This window comes from Nipponia nippon, unplaced genomic scaffold (genome assembly GCF_047370975.1).
Source record: "Nipponia nippon isolate SJK-2023a ecotype South Korea unplaced genomic scaffold, ASM4737097v1 scaffold_4, whole genome shotgun sequence".
Taxonomy (NCBI): Eukaryota; Metazoa; Chordata; class Aves; order Pelecaniformes; family Threskiornithidae; genus Nipponia; species Nipponia nippon.
The window spans coordinates 126,313,137-126,328,612 of NW_028262358.1; the positions used below are offsets into that span (position 1 = coordinate 126,313,137).

Consider the following 15,476-nt stretch of genomic DNA (forward strand, 5'->3'; position numbering starts at 1 on the left):
ATGGAGTGCTCTACCAGAGCCTGCCCCTGCCGGGCCTCCCCCTGTCCCACTGACAGGTCGCCCTCAGGCTCAGAACAGGGTTTCCACGGTTACCTCCACAGCTTAACCGGCTTTAAGAAGCCGGGCCTCCCTCACTCCCCACAGCTCTGGAGGCACCACCGGCGGCCCCGTCAGGGCGGCCCGCACTGCGCCTGCGCGCCGCCGCCGCGCCCTGAGGCGAGGGACGCTCCGAGCAGCCGGCGGCGTGCGCGCGCGCTGTGGCAGAGCCGGGAGCGCGCCAGGAGGCGCTGGCCGCTGATTGGCTGAGGGAACGGGGGGAGCGCGCGGGGTGAGCGCACGCACGTCCGCCGCCGGTGAAGCGTCTGCCTCGTGATTGGCGGCCAGGCGGCGTCGCGCGGGGCGGGAGGGGCGGGGCTGGCGGCCTCGGCTGCCGATTGGTTGAGAGCGGCGGAGGGGGGTGAAGCGAGCGCGGGCTCAGATTGGCGAGAGTGCGCGCGCCCCTGCGGAGGCGTGCTCGGATTGGCTGGGCGCCGCGAGGCGGCCGGGGACCGTTGGAGCGGGGAGGCTGAGGCGCTTGGCCGCCCGTGTCCGTGGAGCCGGCGGCGGCGGCCAGCGGCGGCCGGGGCCCGCCCGGAGGGTGCGTCGCGCTCCCGGGCAACCCCGGGACCCCCCGACCGCCGTCCCCGGGAGAGGTGCGTGCTCGGCGGGACGGAGGCAGGCGCTAGCGGGGCCGAGGCGGACCCGTTGCGAGCTCCGCTACCGCCCGCGGGGTGGGAGGGTGCGGGGCCTGGTGGGGAGGAGGGTGCCCCCGCTCCGCCGCTGCCCGGGCAGGGGGCAGGGACCGGCGGGCGGGCGGGCGGGCCCGGGACGCGCCCTTCCTGCCCGCAAGGTCTCGGCGGCAGCGCCAAGCCGGAGCCCCTCGCCTCAGCCGCGGGAGCTGCGGGTGCGGTGGCGGGGTTTGCCGGGCTCCGGGCCTGGCGCGGGGGAATTGCCGAGCGCAGCGCCCTGCGGGAGGCCTGGGACGGAGGGTGCTCCTCGACGGGCCGCAGATACCTTGGAGAGAGCCTCGCGGGTTTATCTGCCCCACGCTCTGCCGTCGCTGCTCTCTTTGTGGAGCCTGGTGGCTGGCAGCGGGAACGGTCCTGGCACCCGAGCGGTTTTGGCTGTGTCTTATTGTTTCATCTTGTAGCAGGCAGATGCTCGCATAGATGCAGAATCTGCAGGCTTCATTTCTTTGTAATTAACAGGAGACACAATCAGGGCAAAAGTAGCATAATCATAGCTGTAACTGCAAAAGAGGGGGGAGGTGTTATTTTTCTGTGGAAAACCACATCTTTCTTGGAGAAAAAAACCTTGTTTTTTTCCCCCCCATCTTTTTAGATTGTCTTTAAATGTTTGAAGAAGGAACTGAGCTGAGGAAAGTGGAAGTTGCCCTGAGAGACCTCTCAGTGTAATTCAGGTAATGTGATCTGTTGTGACTACCTGTGGTATTGAACTTAAGAACTTGTGTTATGTAAATGATTTCAGTACCTGTTTGTTCACACTCACATAACTTGTATTGCCATTTTTTGTTTATGATGAACTTCGGTATGAAGTAGTGATTTCTGCATTTGATGTGAGGTATTGGACATGTAAAAATATTCCTATGCGAGATGCAATCCTGTATTTAGAAAACCCACGCGCAATTACATTCTCATGCAACAGATCCCTTAGCTGGGGAAGGTGAAGCCGGTGGATATTCTTACGGAGACCTAGGAGACCCTTAGTGGTGTGCAGAGCACCAGCGGAGTACATTCTCCTTTCGCAGGGTGTTGGTGAGGCACTGAGAACGGGCTGGACAGCACAAGGATGCTTTGAAAGTTGTTTCTGTGCTGCTTGAAAATCCATGTCTAATAGAATCCGAGTTATTAAAGTCAGAATTTGGTCAATAGTGCGTGACTGCCCTTTAAAAACGCTTTGTACTTTCAGTTTTCTTTTCTTACTCTGGTTCCTGAAACTGACTATACAGTCTGATGCTCTGGCTGGTGTGGCTGCCCAGTGACAAAACATTCCACATGCCTGAACCAGTGGCTCAAAAAGTCAGAAGTCTCAGTTCCAGGTTTTAAAAGTTGGGAAATGCTGGACTGAAGAATTGGGCTTTTTTTTCTTCCCCCTCCCCTTCCCCCCCTTCTTTCTTTTCCCTGGTAAGTGTCTATGATCCTATACTGCTAGATGATGATATAAAGTAAGCCCAAAGGAAAGGAGGTAACCCAAAAGTGTTGGTTTAAGGCTGTTGCCTTAAACCAACACTTTGTTGTTGTCTGACCTGGAGACTTCCTTTTTAGGGAGGCTGGAAAGAGGAGAATTAATCACTGCAGACAGCGTAGGGCAGACTGAGCAGTAACCTCTCACCAGAACACGCACGTTTTGCAAAGGCTGTCCCTGGCCAATACTGCAGTCTTTTCTGAAGTTCTTTTCCAGACTAGTCAATTCATGTCATGTTACCAACAACGTCGTTCCTTTGACCCTTAAGTTCTTGCTATGCTTTCATCTGTCCAGGATGCTACTCCAGAGGTAGCTTGCTTAGGTCATTGCCGTGACTGTATTGTCCTAGTTAAATACTGTTTGGGTTTCTGCTTCTTATCGTTACCGTACATGGGATTCTTGTCTTCGTTTTGTAGCTGTTTGATGATTTATCCCCCGTCTGCCACCGAGGTCTTGTTCCCAAGAAGGGAGCTCCCCACTCCGGTGTTTGGATGCCCGAGTTTGTTGCCCACTTGTTACATGATCTCCCATTTAAGAGGGCACATCCCGCAGACCTCCATGGAAGCGTCTTGTGACACCTCCCTCATAGTTCATTCAAGTTTTTGTTGTGATGAAAACAGAAGCCATGACAGCATTCAGACTGCTGGCAGGCTGCTCGGCACTGTCTCAAACTCCCTGTTTGTCTGCAGCAGCCTGCTTCTTGTCTTTGGCTGTAGGTTATTGAGAATGGTGAACTCCTTTATACGTTGCAGCTAATACGCTCAGGCTTCTGGTTTATCACAGAACCTAGGTGTTTCAATAGTAAGATGAATTGTAAGAAGTGATGAATGGTATAGAAAACTTAGGAAGAAGCCGTAATGCAAGGACAAGGGCTTTTGCAGTATCGTAAAGGGTTGATAAAAAGGCATAATTTTTCCATCAGTTTAATTATATTACACGCTGCGTACCACAGGGTGGCATTAGGAGTGACAACTTAGGATTCTTCGTAGCCGTGGTCGTATGTCATCTATGGTATGTTGTGCAAGCTGACAGTTCTTGAAGAGGGAGAAAATCAAGCCTTGAAGTTTCAACCAGTGATTTGGGGATTAGTTGGCGCATTAACCAGAGGGCGGAGCACATGCTCTGCGTACTTCAGAGAGCCTGGCTTCCTGCGGCTGGTCTGTTACAAGCTTTTATGGAACCTATCTGACGTACTCAGATAAGGCACTTTTTGCAAATAGTTTCCTAGAACTTCTTTTAAAAGGAAAGGTAGATAATTCTCTTAGCCCAGACGTGGTAGCCTGTAGTGTTGACGCTACCCTTGGAGTTTCAGAATACATCGCCTGACAGAAACAGAGACAATTTCCCAGTAGGTGTGAAGGGCTGGCTTTCGGCATTCCACTCACAGCACAGCCTCTTGCCATTATCTATCACTGCTACTTTTTTTTTTTTACTTTGTGGTTTCAGGGTTATGTTATCTGGTGATAAGGACTTTAATTCATAATATTTGTACTAAGTTAATATTTATTTTTTTTTTTTTTCCCTTGAGTACCAGGGAGAAGAAATCATGATTGTATTGTGTATGTTTGGTTTAGCGTTTAAACAGGTTTCTACTGATAAACTGTGGCTAAACTTCAATAGTTTCATGGGTCTCTTCCAGTCCTGTGGGCTTTCAAGGACTACTAGGACAAGGAGTGAAAGTGTTTCAGCTTCTCAGCTGTGCTTAAGTAATGCAGATTTCTTAAAATACTTATACCAATGAAGATTTTTAGGCAACCTAAATCTGCAAGAAATGGTGGATCTTATAATGTGATATCCATTGTGGAATTTTATTTGGCCAGTTGTATCTCTTTGAAAATGAATGGCATTATGACAGCAGGTACCAATTCATTTCTAAAAAGATTGGATGTTTAAGGTGTGTTCTGTAGTTACAAAACACTTAAAAGCATCATAATTCTACTGTAGGTAGTTACTGACTGACTGCAAGCGTGAGGTATTTTTTAGTCTTTATCAGGCTTGCTGCTTTCTAGTGCAGCTTTTTACTTCATTTAAGAGGTGGAGGAATGAGGAGGGTGTTTTGCCATAAAGCAAACAGTGAGGGAGCCTCGTCCCTGGTTTAAATTTCTTTAAAAACAGGAAAAGTGACAAAGCTAAGGGATAAAAGCTCTTAATTTTACAGAAGACAGTGGCAAGCATGATCAATTAAAGTTTTACAATTGGCTGATTTTGTTTTTCCTTTCTTAAAGAAAGAAAAAACTTCATTTGTGTCCGCAGTTGGTCAGATATTTGGAATGCTGTCGAATCAGATGATTAGAAAAGCAGCTGTCAGAGTTCTGCATGTGTCACAGACATGGACGCGGGAACAGCAATAGGCGGCCGTGTAGAGCTGGATGTTAAGGGCTGAGTATTCTACAAGGGGTTTTTTGAGTATAGAGTGCGAAGAGAAGTGAGATGGGAGGCAGGGTAGGGCTGAAGTTTCCAGGTGTACTATAATGTGTTCTGTGTCAATGCTTGTAGGTCCTTTTTTTCTAGCAGCTGAATAGGCTGTGAGAAGAAACTTACGGCAACAGCAACATTAAGAAAACTTGCCCGGGTAGTGGTATCAGTGAACTTGCTGTATGATTGTGAGCCTGCAGGTTGTATAGCAGAGCAGACAGCAAATTATTTGGAAGTAGGTGTGCTATGAAGTAGACACATTAAAATGTTTCTTGCCCTGGTTACCTAGTGGATGCAACCAAAATATGGTTTGGGTGTTGTTTTTTTTTTTTTTAATACCTTGCAATATGAGGAAGCCTGCAAGTCTTGAGAGGCTTAACTGGGACTGCACGGGGGAGCAGCCGCGCCGTGTAGGCGTGGTAGAGTTACGTCCAGGGAGAGGTGCTCTGGGGACAGGCAGAATGCCACGTATACAGCACAACAGCATTCTTTGAGTTTGTTTATTTATCTTTTTTGCAGTGCTTATGGAATCTTATCTTTTAATTATTGTGTGTTATTCTTTTATTTATTTATATTTTAATAGAATGATCACATCAAAGGAAGTACTGAGGCAGTAGGGAGGCATTGGTGGTTTTGACAACTGGTTTGGGTACAGCCAAATTTTTGAAGGAGGCGTTGCATGTTTCTGGCAGCTCAGACAAAACTCAGGTGGTCTTGTACCTGGGACTACATATATGTTTGCTTTCCCATTGACTGTGGTAAATGGCAGATACACTTTTAAGTTTAGATTAATGTAAATTCCCTATTCGATACTCTAATACCCTTTTAGTAACTTTTAACACTTTTCAAAAAAAAAAAAGACAACTTTGTAGACTTGAGAAGCTGGTGAGGATGTTTTTACATTTTAAATTAATGTAGGAGATAAAATTATCATTATGTAAAGAATTAAGCTTTTTTTTTCCTCTAATTCAGTTGTGATAGTGAAAGTAGCTCACGTTTCCAGGTGTTTGTCACTACCCCTTTGACTGGAATTTACCGTCTCTACAGGCGTGCCCAAGGAGCCGCTTGTGTGGACTTTCTGATGCGCTGAAACTTTTAATCTAAGGCGATTACATCTGAAGTGAGGTGGGCAGGGAAGGGCTTGCGTGGGTTACTATTGATTGGCGAAGATGGCAGCAAGCGATAGAGAACGAGAGGTGATGACAGATACTGAAAATGGTATTATCTTCTACCGATGGGGATGGACTGGGAGGAGAGTAGTGTTTATGCTCTATACTGTCACCCGCCAGCCCGAGGTCGGGCTTAGTTTGCATTCTGTCGGTGTTAACGTATGTATGTTGTCCTGCTGGTGGTGCATCCCTTACTCTGTTCATGCTCGATCTGTTAATTGAGGTTAATAGAGAAAAGGGCAAAAATGTGACTCAAACCATTTCCTAATAAATATTTCATTTTGGTGAAGAGGCAATTTTAGAATTCTCTCTTGTGCTCTAGTAAGCAGTTCTGGGAACCCACAGATTAAAATGGCCAGAAAGGGGTTTGTAAGATTCACACTGGAAAAGCTGGGAAGCACAGATTGCACAGAAATCCCCTCCAGTGTTGTAACAAAGGTGAGCCTTCCCTTCCTGAGAGGGAGAGGTAAGCTATTAATTAGGACATTTCCAACTTCTTATTGCTTGAAAATCATGGTGTAGTATTTCATTTATCTTATCTAACATTAACACTGCTTTATTTTAAGGAAACAATTTTAACTGCTGGATTTGCTCTTGTTTGCAGGCTTATGGTAAATCTTATGTATAGATGATACCTTTAACTTCAGCCTCACAATCAACAGGGCAGGTTGTAAAAACCCACTTCTATTCCTCAGGCTTTTGGGCAATAAACAAAAATAAGAGTTTGTGATGGCTCTCCAGTTATTCAAGAAAAGCATTTTTGTATTCTAGGCACTTTGTGTCCTTTCTTTAGTTTGCTGGAAAACAGATCTGACTCTGCAATACGAGGGCGGTGAGGCACTGGCACAGGCTGCCCAGAGAAGCTGCGGATGCCCCATCCTGGAAGTGCTCAAGACCAGGCTGGACGGGGCTTTGAGCACCCTGGTCTGGTGGAAGGTGTCCCTGCCCAGGGCGGGGGGTTGGCACCAGATGGTCTTGAAGGTCCCTTCCACCCCAACCCATCCTGTGATTCTATGAAGATGTGTTTAAACATGCAGTGTTGTCCTTAATGGCTTGCAGTTTTCCTGTTCCCTGTGCTTAACAATTCCCTGTCTACTAAAAATGAATATGTATTGCTATGTACCTAAAATAAGACCTTGTATTATTCTTTTAAAGCTTTCTTTGTGACTTAAACTTCACATGAAGTAGGCTACTAACATTCAGTGGCTACTGTCAGTCTCTTCAGCCCGTCTATAGTCTCGCACCTGACCTGTAAATTCTTTAGGGCAGGGATTTCTTCCTGTTCTGGGCATTGAACAAGTAGCTACCTACGTGAAGTGAAATCTTGTTGTGTTACAGTAATTCAGATACTTTGGAACTCTACCTGGATTTGAATTGTTTCTATTTTGTCTTGAGGTCATCTGGAGCTTCTTTTTAAAATAGCCTTAAAAGCTTTTGAAGGTTTTTAAAGAAACCCATGATTAAATATTGTTGCTTGTTCCATCTTTGTTTACCTTGTATCTCGTAAAATCTCTATCAGTTCCTTACTAGGAGGGAAGATGGTGGTGGTCTCCTACTGGGGCTTAGACTGATGCTATGGCCGTTTTCCATAACGGCAAATTAAAGCAATGAGGACTGGCTGAGGGTGCGTTGCTGCATGCAACGTCCTGTACAAACAAAACAGATGGCATTTTATGCCTTGGAAAGAATCTTACAGTTTAAACAGAAGTGGCAAGGTGTGGAGTAGGGAAATGTTTAGTTCTTGGTACTAATTTTTTTTTTCCTAAACTATTTGATTGCCCATTCATTTTCAAGAAAGTTTACTGATTAATATGTGAATGTTTTTGCAAAATCTTCTTTAAGAGTAGTTTGATCCACCGTATTTATTTTAAAAAAAAAAAAAAAGGAACCATTGACTTTTATAGAATTTCACTGCAAAGTTCTAATCCATTCTGTTGGTCTTAGGCTAGTGTTTTTTTTCAATTAGGCCTTCTTCTAGACTGAAGTCAGTTTTGACTTGTGAAGATCTCAGGCAAGCATTTGAGTCCAATACTTGTAAGAAAGCTTTATCCTAAAAATCTGTGAGAGATCCAGACCTTTAAGTTTTTAGGAAACTATGCTACTAGAAGATGCATATTATTTCTCAAAGATGCTCTGTTACTCCTCTTGCTGTAGATACAGAAGTAACATTTTAAAGTATTTTTAATACTTTTGTGCACAATTGCTTTTCCTTCAATTACTTATCCCATACAGTGATGGGAACAGAGTTTAAAATTTTAAGTTAAACTAGCAGAATTATCAGAAATGGTTAAAATATACTTTAATAGAAGATGTTGCCAGTCTACTTGCATAAATATAAAAGGCTTATCTTTTGTCTTCCTGGGTTTTGGTCTAAGGGCGTTAGATGTGTCCCCCTGAAATAACTTCTAGATCGCCTTCTTCTTTCTAGTAAGAGGGGAAGGAAGGAATACTTTTAATCAATTACATATATTAATGTTTGACTGCTGGTGAAAGGGAGATTGGAATATGAACCAAGAGAGGATGGAGAACAAAGAAATGAGTAAGACAGCATCAGATGTTTTGGATAGACAGAGAGGGAGATGAGGGAATGAAATCAATCTTTGTGGGGTTTTGTGTTCAAATTGTTAGTAAAGAAAAATAAAACTACTTCAGCATCTTTTTACTGAAATCCGTCTAAGATGAATAAATGTAAGCACCTTTATACCACAAATAAATTTATTTTTATACTTTCAAATTAACAAAGCATTTTTGACAATTTAGAAATTATTTAAAGTTATTTCAATCAAATGGCAGTTGAAGCCATACAAGTTTAGAAGCCCAAAACAAATGATTGAAGCGCTAAACCAGATACAACAGCAATAACTTCTTCTGCAAGTACAGATATGCCCTGAATTTTTATTCAATATCTTCATCTTAATGGCAGGTTCATTCAAATTTTTAAAAGTGAGTGAACTGACAGGGGATGAAAGCTTTTCTTTAAACCACCGGTGAGGATGCGTTCCTTCTAATCGCAAAACTGGCAGAAAGTTACTAAACTTCCTTCACTGTGTACATCGAGTACATTTAAGATCTGCATGTGCCCCAAACTGGTATTCTGAATTTTTTTTTTATTACAAGTTATTTCTGAACATAAATAGGTATAAGCACAATTTTACCCTCACACAGCAACTGCAGTCGTCTTATCAGTGACATCAAATATTATTTCTGCTAGTAAAATGCAGCATCAAGAATCTGAACAAACTCAAATTTAATAATTCATAAATTAACTTGTATTTCTGTGTTCTTCTGTTTGGCTGATGAGGCTGCATTTCAACGCAATACAATGGCTGGAAATGGTTATCAAATCATACAGATCAGAATTTCCTTTGGAGCGTATCTTAAAGGTGGAAATACAAAATAAAGGTGGAAATACAAAACAAAATTGACTTTAAAGCAAAAAAAAAAAATCTCTAGCTAATTAACTGATTTAGTGACTGAATTGGAGTAATCAAAGAGCAGTGAGGAAGCACCTGAAATTGCAGATGGGGAACCCAAATGAGGACGTTTCGGAAGTCATTCCGAACGTAGCGGGAAGTCGATATAATAGCAGTTAAGAAGTCACTTCTGTTCTTCCCTAGGTGGTGGCTGTAGTCAGTGCAAGAATATAAAGGCTGCTGCGTTAGCCGAGAGTAATTACACGGGCTGTCTCCCTCTCTTCGAGTTGAAAAGCTGCTTATTTAGGCCGTTACCTACAGCTGATGAGCTCCAAGAAGAGCGAAACCTTTTAAGACAGGTCCTGTAGTATTGGCCTAACAGTCTCGGAGTGGCTCGCCTGCGTTCGTTCTTGTGCTTAAGCTACAAGCGTGACCAAGAACCGCAGAAGTGCGTGGTCCGGAGTCATCGGCGGCTGAACCTGTTCCAGCAAGGGCAAAACACTCATTAGGCTTCACTTGGCATCGCTGGGTTTTATCCAGCCAGGTGTATGTGTGTAATGCATGGGTGTGTTTGGGGTGGGGGAGCGAGTTTTTACAGGTAAGGAAAAGGGAGAACTGTGAAACAGAAGAATGGAACATAAACGGGAAAATGGGGGGGGGGGGGGGGGGCGGAACAAACCAAGAGAAATAAGAGAAATGTTTGAGTTTATGGTGCTCTTGAAGATATTTTAGGTGGTGACTGACTGTAGAATTCCCCACATTTATTGGTATGGAATTTATAAATTAGCTTTTATATTAACTCTGTCACAGAGGTTAGTCATGAAGCAATCGAGCAGTGTTACTGTAGCTATTGAAAGAGGGAGAAGGTGAATGGATAAAGGGAAATAGTGAACTTGACGGTTTGCATCAAACATACTCGACTAGTTTTGTAAGGTACTATATCCTACACAATTTTTGTGCTTTAAGGTGAACATTACTTTGCAACAAGTATATACAAATAACAGCATTTAATGAGTTTTTCTAGTATAATTTAGTAATAAATAAGCTATACTTCTTTAGTGAATATTTTACTGCAGCGCAAATAATTCCTTGCTGATTCTCAACATTATGAATTTAAATAATAGGCATCTTGAACTAAAATGAGCCTTGAGGTTAGTCTTCCCATTGCAGTAAAAAAAAAAAATGCTTTTTTGTATATGTATATAGACATACAGACATATACACACACTTACGTATAAGTAAAAATAAATTATCATTATAATATGACAACGTCTCGGCAGTTTTCAACAGCCTCAGCCTCTAATCCGAATACTTAGAAGAGCGGGTTGAGCACGTGCGTTGCGACAGCCGTAGTTGAAGTTGGAGCAGGCTGCGGCTGCTCTGAAGTTAAATCAGCAAACGCCGTCTGCAGGGTGGCGGGCGCTGGCTGCAGCGGTAGCTTCAATTCTTAAACTTCTGATTTCAGCTTGAGCGTACTTGACTGCTAAGACTTCTGGACTGCAGTCAGTATCAGTACCTATACTGACTTCTCGGGCACATAAAAGATAAAATCTTTGCCAGTACTGGGTTCATCTTACTGATTTCAGATTTTCTTCCTTAAACAAAGTCGCTGTCTCTTGACATAAAGCAGAACCGTATTCTGGGGAGCCGGCACCATTCTTTAAATTCAAGCACTGTTCTATCCCTGCAGGGAGGAAATTCTGTATTTCACCGAGTCGGACCTGAGCAGGGCACTTTTGTGCTTTCTTGCAAGTTTTCTGTACTTCCACCTTAGGTGGTGAGTGTAAATTTAGCCCATGCTGCCAGAGCAAGAACTGACGGGAAGACCAAAACCTGTGGAACTAACGTTTACTTCCAGCTTATCAGAATCCTTGAAACTCTGGGAGACATCCAGCCAGAAGAGATTGGCTCTGGCATGCAAATTCAACTGCAGCTGGTTTTAACAGCCTTTAAGGAAAAACGTGGTAGGTTGAACCTACTCCTAGTACTTATTCTTAAGTGAACCAAGAGCTGTCGTACTGCAAGTGTCCTCTCCGGATTGCTGAAGGTTACAAAAGCTTTTTGAGGAAGAAGTACCTATGGCAATCATCCAGGACAGCCAATGTAGACTCACTGTCACATCAGCACGACTGGAAGCAGAGTAAGTTATTTGATGGTACTGCTTTTGCTAGAACAGCAAAACAGGATGTTGATCGTGAAACGCCTCGGTGTGTGAAATTCGCATCTTTATCAGATTTTAGATTTTTCCCCTCTGATAAAGATTGGTGGCAGTACAGATGGTTTGTGTCCAGGCTTATTTCTGTAAGTACTGGAAGTTTCAGCCTTTGGCTGAATTGAGTGTTAGTAAAGCTAAAGAAATTAAATTCCTGTGTTATTCTTCAGTTATTTATATGTGCACTGATTCTATGTGTTTTGAGAATCTGCTAGTCTCGCTTAGCACTTGAAGCAATCTGTAGACCTCTGATTTTTCTTTCGATTCAGTTGCGAGTATAGTATTTACTGTGACCGTGACTTCTGTGTCTTTTTAGCAAGAGAGAAAATAGATTTGTTTTGTATCACACAATATGGATTTCTCATTTGGAAAACACTGGTGTGGGGAAAGGGAAAGGAAAACAAAACCAGACTACTACATTATCTTACTGCTAAGAATGCCTCGGTGTAGGGTAGAGGTAGGAAAAACGTATCCCCCTACTCTAAGGGCAAGGTTACGTTTTTGGGCAGAAGACAAATATAGCTGAAGAGCCAGAGATCAGTCCCTTGCAGTGTCACCGTTTCCAGGTTAACTCGGTCGCTGTCGGAGCGACAGTGTGTGATCACAAACGGTCCGTGGCCAGAGGGTGAACAGCGAGGTGTCTGCTGAAGGAAATCACGTTTTAACAACGCAAGCCAATTCTTCAGAAGGACTCTGTTAGCAATTGAATTTCCTCTCCTCTTTATTGTCCAGTGCAGAGGCATGTAAAGTTCTGCAAATAAGGGGGTGAGAGAAGGGAGAGGATGAACAGGCAGTCCTAGGTTTCTGTGTCTGCTCCTAGGCGCTGAACTGTCCCTCAGGAATAGGATCCCGATGCTGGAGCACAGTGCTGTGAAAGCTTCAGACCAATGCTCAGTCATAGTCCAAAAAAAAAAAAAAAAAAGCTAATAGCATATTAAGAGTCTTTTAAAAAATAAAAAAGATGACAAAAACATTGTTATTGCTGCTGTCTAAAGCAGTGGTGTGCCTGCAGATTGAATACTCTGTCCTGTTTCTCCTTCATCTCTGAAAGCAGATGATGGAACAAGAAAAGGGATGGTAGAAGATGAAAAAGATAAATGATGAGTGATTTCTGTGTAAGAAACAGCTAGTCTCCAGATTCTTCTGCTGAGAAAAGAGATGATGGCTGAGGATTGTTCATGTCTTGTCCGATACAGAAATGGGTGGAGGTAGGAGGAAGCATTACATGGAACTACCCAGTCATGAGTCTAAAAGGAGCAGAAAGACGATGACCGTGCTTTTGGTCTGACACGGTATGGTCGTTCTTACGTTTCTATTTAAAATAAACAAACAAAACCCAAAGCCCTACAAATTGCCAAGAGCGCAGAATGGAATTTTACAATTTCTCAATCCCACAGAAGAGCCACAGAGAAGACAGCACTCGGTACTACAGTCTTGACCCTGCCCTTTAAAGCAAAATCTACCCTTTTCGGAGTAATTAAAGCATAACATCTCTGGACCTAATGAGAAATATTTTGAGAGTTTTCTGTGAAATTCAGAGAGGTTTAATTTCTAGCTTTATACAAAGAGCAAGAAGTATTGTCTGGATCTCAAAGTGCTTGGCTTTCAAGAAGCTCAAGTACCTCTGCTGACAAGTGAGACTTTCTGTGCTGCAAGGACCTTTCGGGGAACCTCGCTTTTCTGTGTAGTTATTCTGAGGTTCAGCGGTGATTTAGAGTTGGGGAAGGAAGCAAGCAGATTCTTTAATTAAACACTGCTAATCCCAGGTCTTGGTATCTTAATGCATAGACTCTTTTGATGAACTTTGCCTTTGAAACACTCAAAGGGTAGGTGGAAGGAAGCACAAGGGGAGAAATAAGAAATCATTAGGCCTAGTCTGTAGAAAACAATTGTACTGTCTGGCGGTAGAAAGTCTCAGCCTGGATGGAGGTCGGGCATTTTGTACTATGGCCAAAACCACAGAAAGCTGTCTGGCATTTTTGGTATTTGTGTATGCAGTTTAAGACTATGCTTAAAGAAGCACTGAAATTAGGAATTAACGTTTCCCTTTGTCTTGGCCATTCCCCTTCAAATACATGCACTAAGATACAGTGTTTACTGTTGTTGTTATAGAAGTCTGATTAATACTTAGGGTAGTTTTCTATTAAAACTCCCTCCTAATTTCATCTTCTGAGTCTGTATTGATTCCTGCATGGGTTCTTCATCCGCAAGTTCTGAGGTTTGTAGGCATTTGCACCTTGAGGTAGCATGTAGCTACGTGTATGGAAAGCTACAGGAAAACGAAATGCTTTTTATTATTATATTTCATCGATAGAGGAAAACTTAAATTCAGAGTTACTTTATTTTGGAAAAGCTGTTTTTTTTCTGCTGTCTGTGGCAATTTTGATCCTTACGTCTCCTCTTTCAGTTTGTCCAACTCAAATAACGTTCCGTGTGTTCTGCTCTGCTGCTCATGGCCGTTCCAGTCATTCCTGTGCAAAGCTGTGATCCCTGTTCATCCGTACCTCTCCCCTCCTTGTTCAGTCTCTTGTGGTTTTCCATCCTAGGCTTTTCCTAGTTACACGCATATGAATTGCTTCAGTCACCCCTCTTCGTTTGACCTTTGCTTGGCTGCCTAGCTTTCTCGATATGCCTGTGTCGATTTGGACTCGTAGGAGCACAAAGCACATTCGGCCCAAGGGAGGACAAAATGAGCTGAGATCCTGCAGCGTGGAAGAGGGGCAGCTGGGGAGAAGGTATGTTGGAGATGTATAAATCATGAATGTCGTGGAGAGGCTGGACAGTGGTCGATCGTTCCCTATCTCTTGGTGGAAGGCCTAGGAAGCTTGTGAGTCTGATAGGAGGAGGCGGGTGCAGAAAGTCCAGGGAGGTGATTTCTTGAGCTGCGAGTTTCATGCTCGGGAATTCTTGCTGCAGAGTGGTGTGAATGTCAAAAGCTTATGGGCGGTAAAGGGACAGACAGACAGGCTTGGGGGGGGGGGAAAGCTGTTGGTGGTTACTAAATATGGAGAATCACGTTTGGCTCAGGAAGTCTGGGCATTGCAAACTTGGAACTTGGGAGGAAGTTCTTGGGAATTTTACTGTGTTCTTGCCCCATTCTTGTATTCTTCCCTGCACATCTGCTCTGGGTTCCGTTTGGAGACACGATACTGCATTGGCGGGGTGGATTTGGCCCAGTAGGCTGCTGTTATTCTCTTAGTAGCACTTTTCAATAAAATAATTTAAGTCTTTTAAGCATGACTAAGCTTGTTTTTCTTCTAAATCCCTCTTTAGCATTGTATCCGAGTTCTTTTTATGACTCAAGTGCAACAAAAGCGATCTGGCTTACTGTTAGGGAAATCTTCAGGTCCAAAGCTGGCGTTTTGTGAGTGAATAAGAATCTTCTTCTGTGGACGGTGTAAGGTATTGGCAGTTCTGGATGCATGTTGCTGCTGTCCTTTTTGTGGCAATATAGTGCCTGGTTGCTGTAGGCGTGGACTTGGGACTCCTTCAGCATGGAGCGGTCATACAGTGTGTGCTGTATAGTTAGCTCATACTAAAATGGTAGCGTATGCTTAACAGAGAGCACAAAAACGCAGTGCTGCTCTCCGAGATAGGCCTTGGTCTGCGGACACCGCTTACCCCAAGCATTGCCGGTCTGTCAGGGTTTTGAGGAATGATGAAGGTAGATACCAAGTATTTAGAAGTAGCTCATCACGAAATGTGAAGAACAAAACTGGATTAAAAAAACCCTCAGAAGTACCTGTTTAAACATGTAGCGTGCTAGTGGAGAACCCCCAGCGCATTCACGCTGTCCTCTGTTGGCACATAAATATATCTGAGCGGTTTTTTTCTCCACATATGTCTATTGTAAGGTGAGCATCCATCTTGAGAATTTGTGTCGGCCTTGTCACTTCAATCCATGCATGTTTCTTGGCACTTTCTCATGCATTGTGCCACAAATGGTAAAAAAAAGAAAAGTACAACCAGCCAAACGAACAAACAAAAAAATCACCAAAAAAATCCCCTCCAAAACACCAAACC

The 15,476-nt window shown here is 43.8% G+C and overlaps 1 protein-coding gene across 15 annotated transcripts in view; it reads left to right on the forward strand.

Moving 5' to 3' along the window:
• The first annotated feature begins 519 nt into the window (after positions 1–519).
• DTNB (dystrobrevin beta) overlaps positions 520–15,476 on the forward strand; it is a 218,462-nt gene continuing 203,505 nt past the window's right edge. For all 15 annotated transcript variants that reach the window (XM_087776264.1, XM_087776265.1, XM_087776268.1 and 12 more), the window contains exons 1-2: positions 520–692; positions 1,381–1,459. The gene's annotated coding sequence lies outside the window, so the exon portion shown is untranslated. The remainder of the gene's footprint in view (positions 693–1,380; positions 1,460–15,476) is intronic.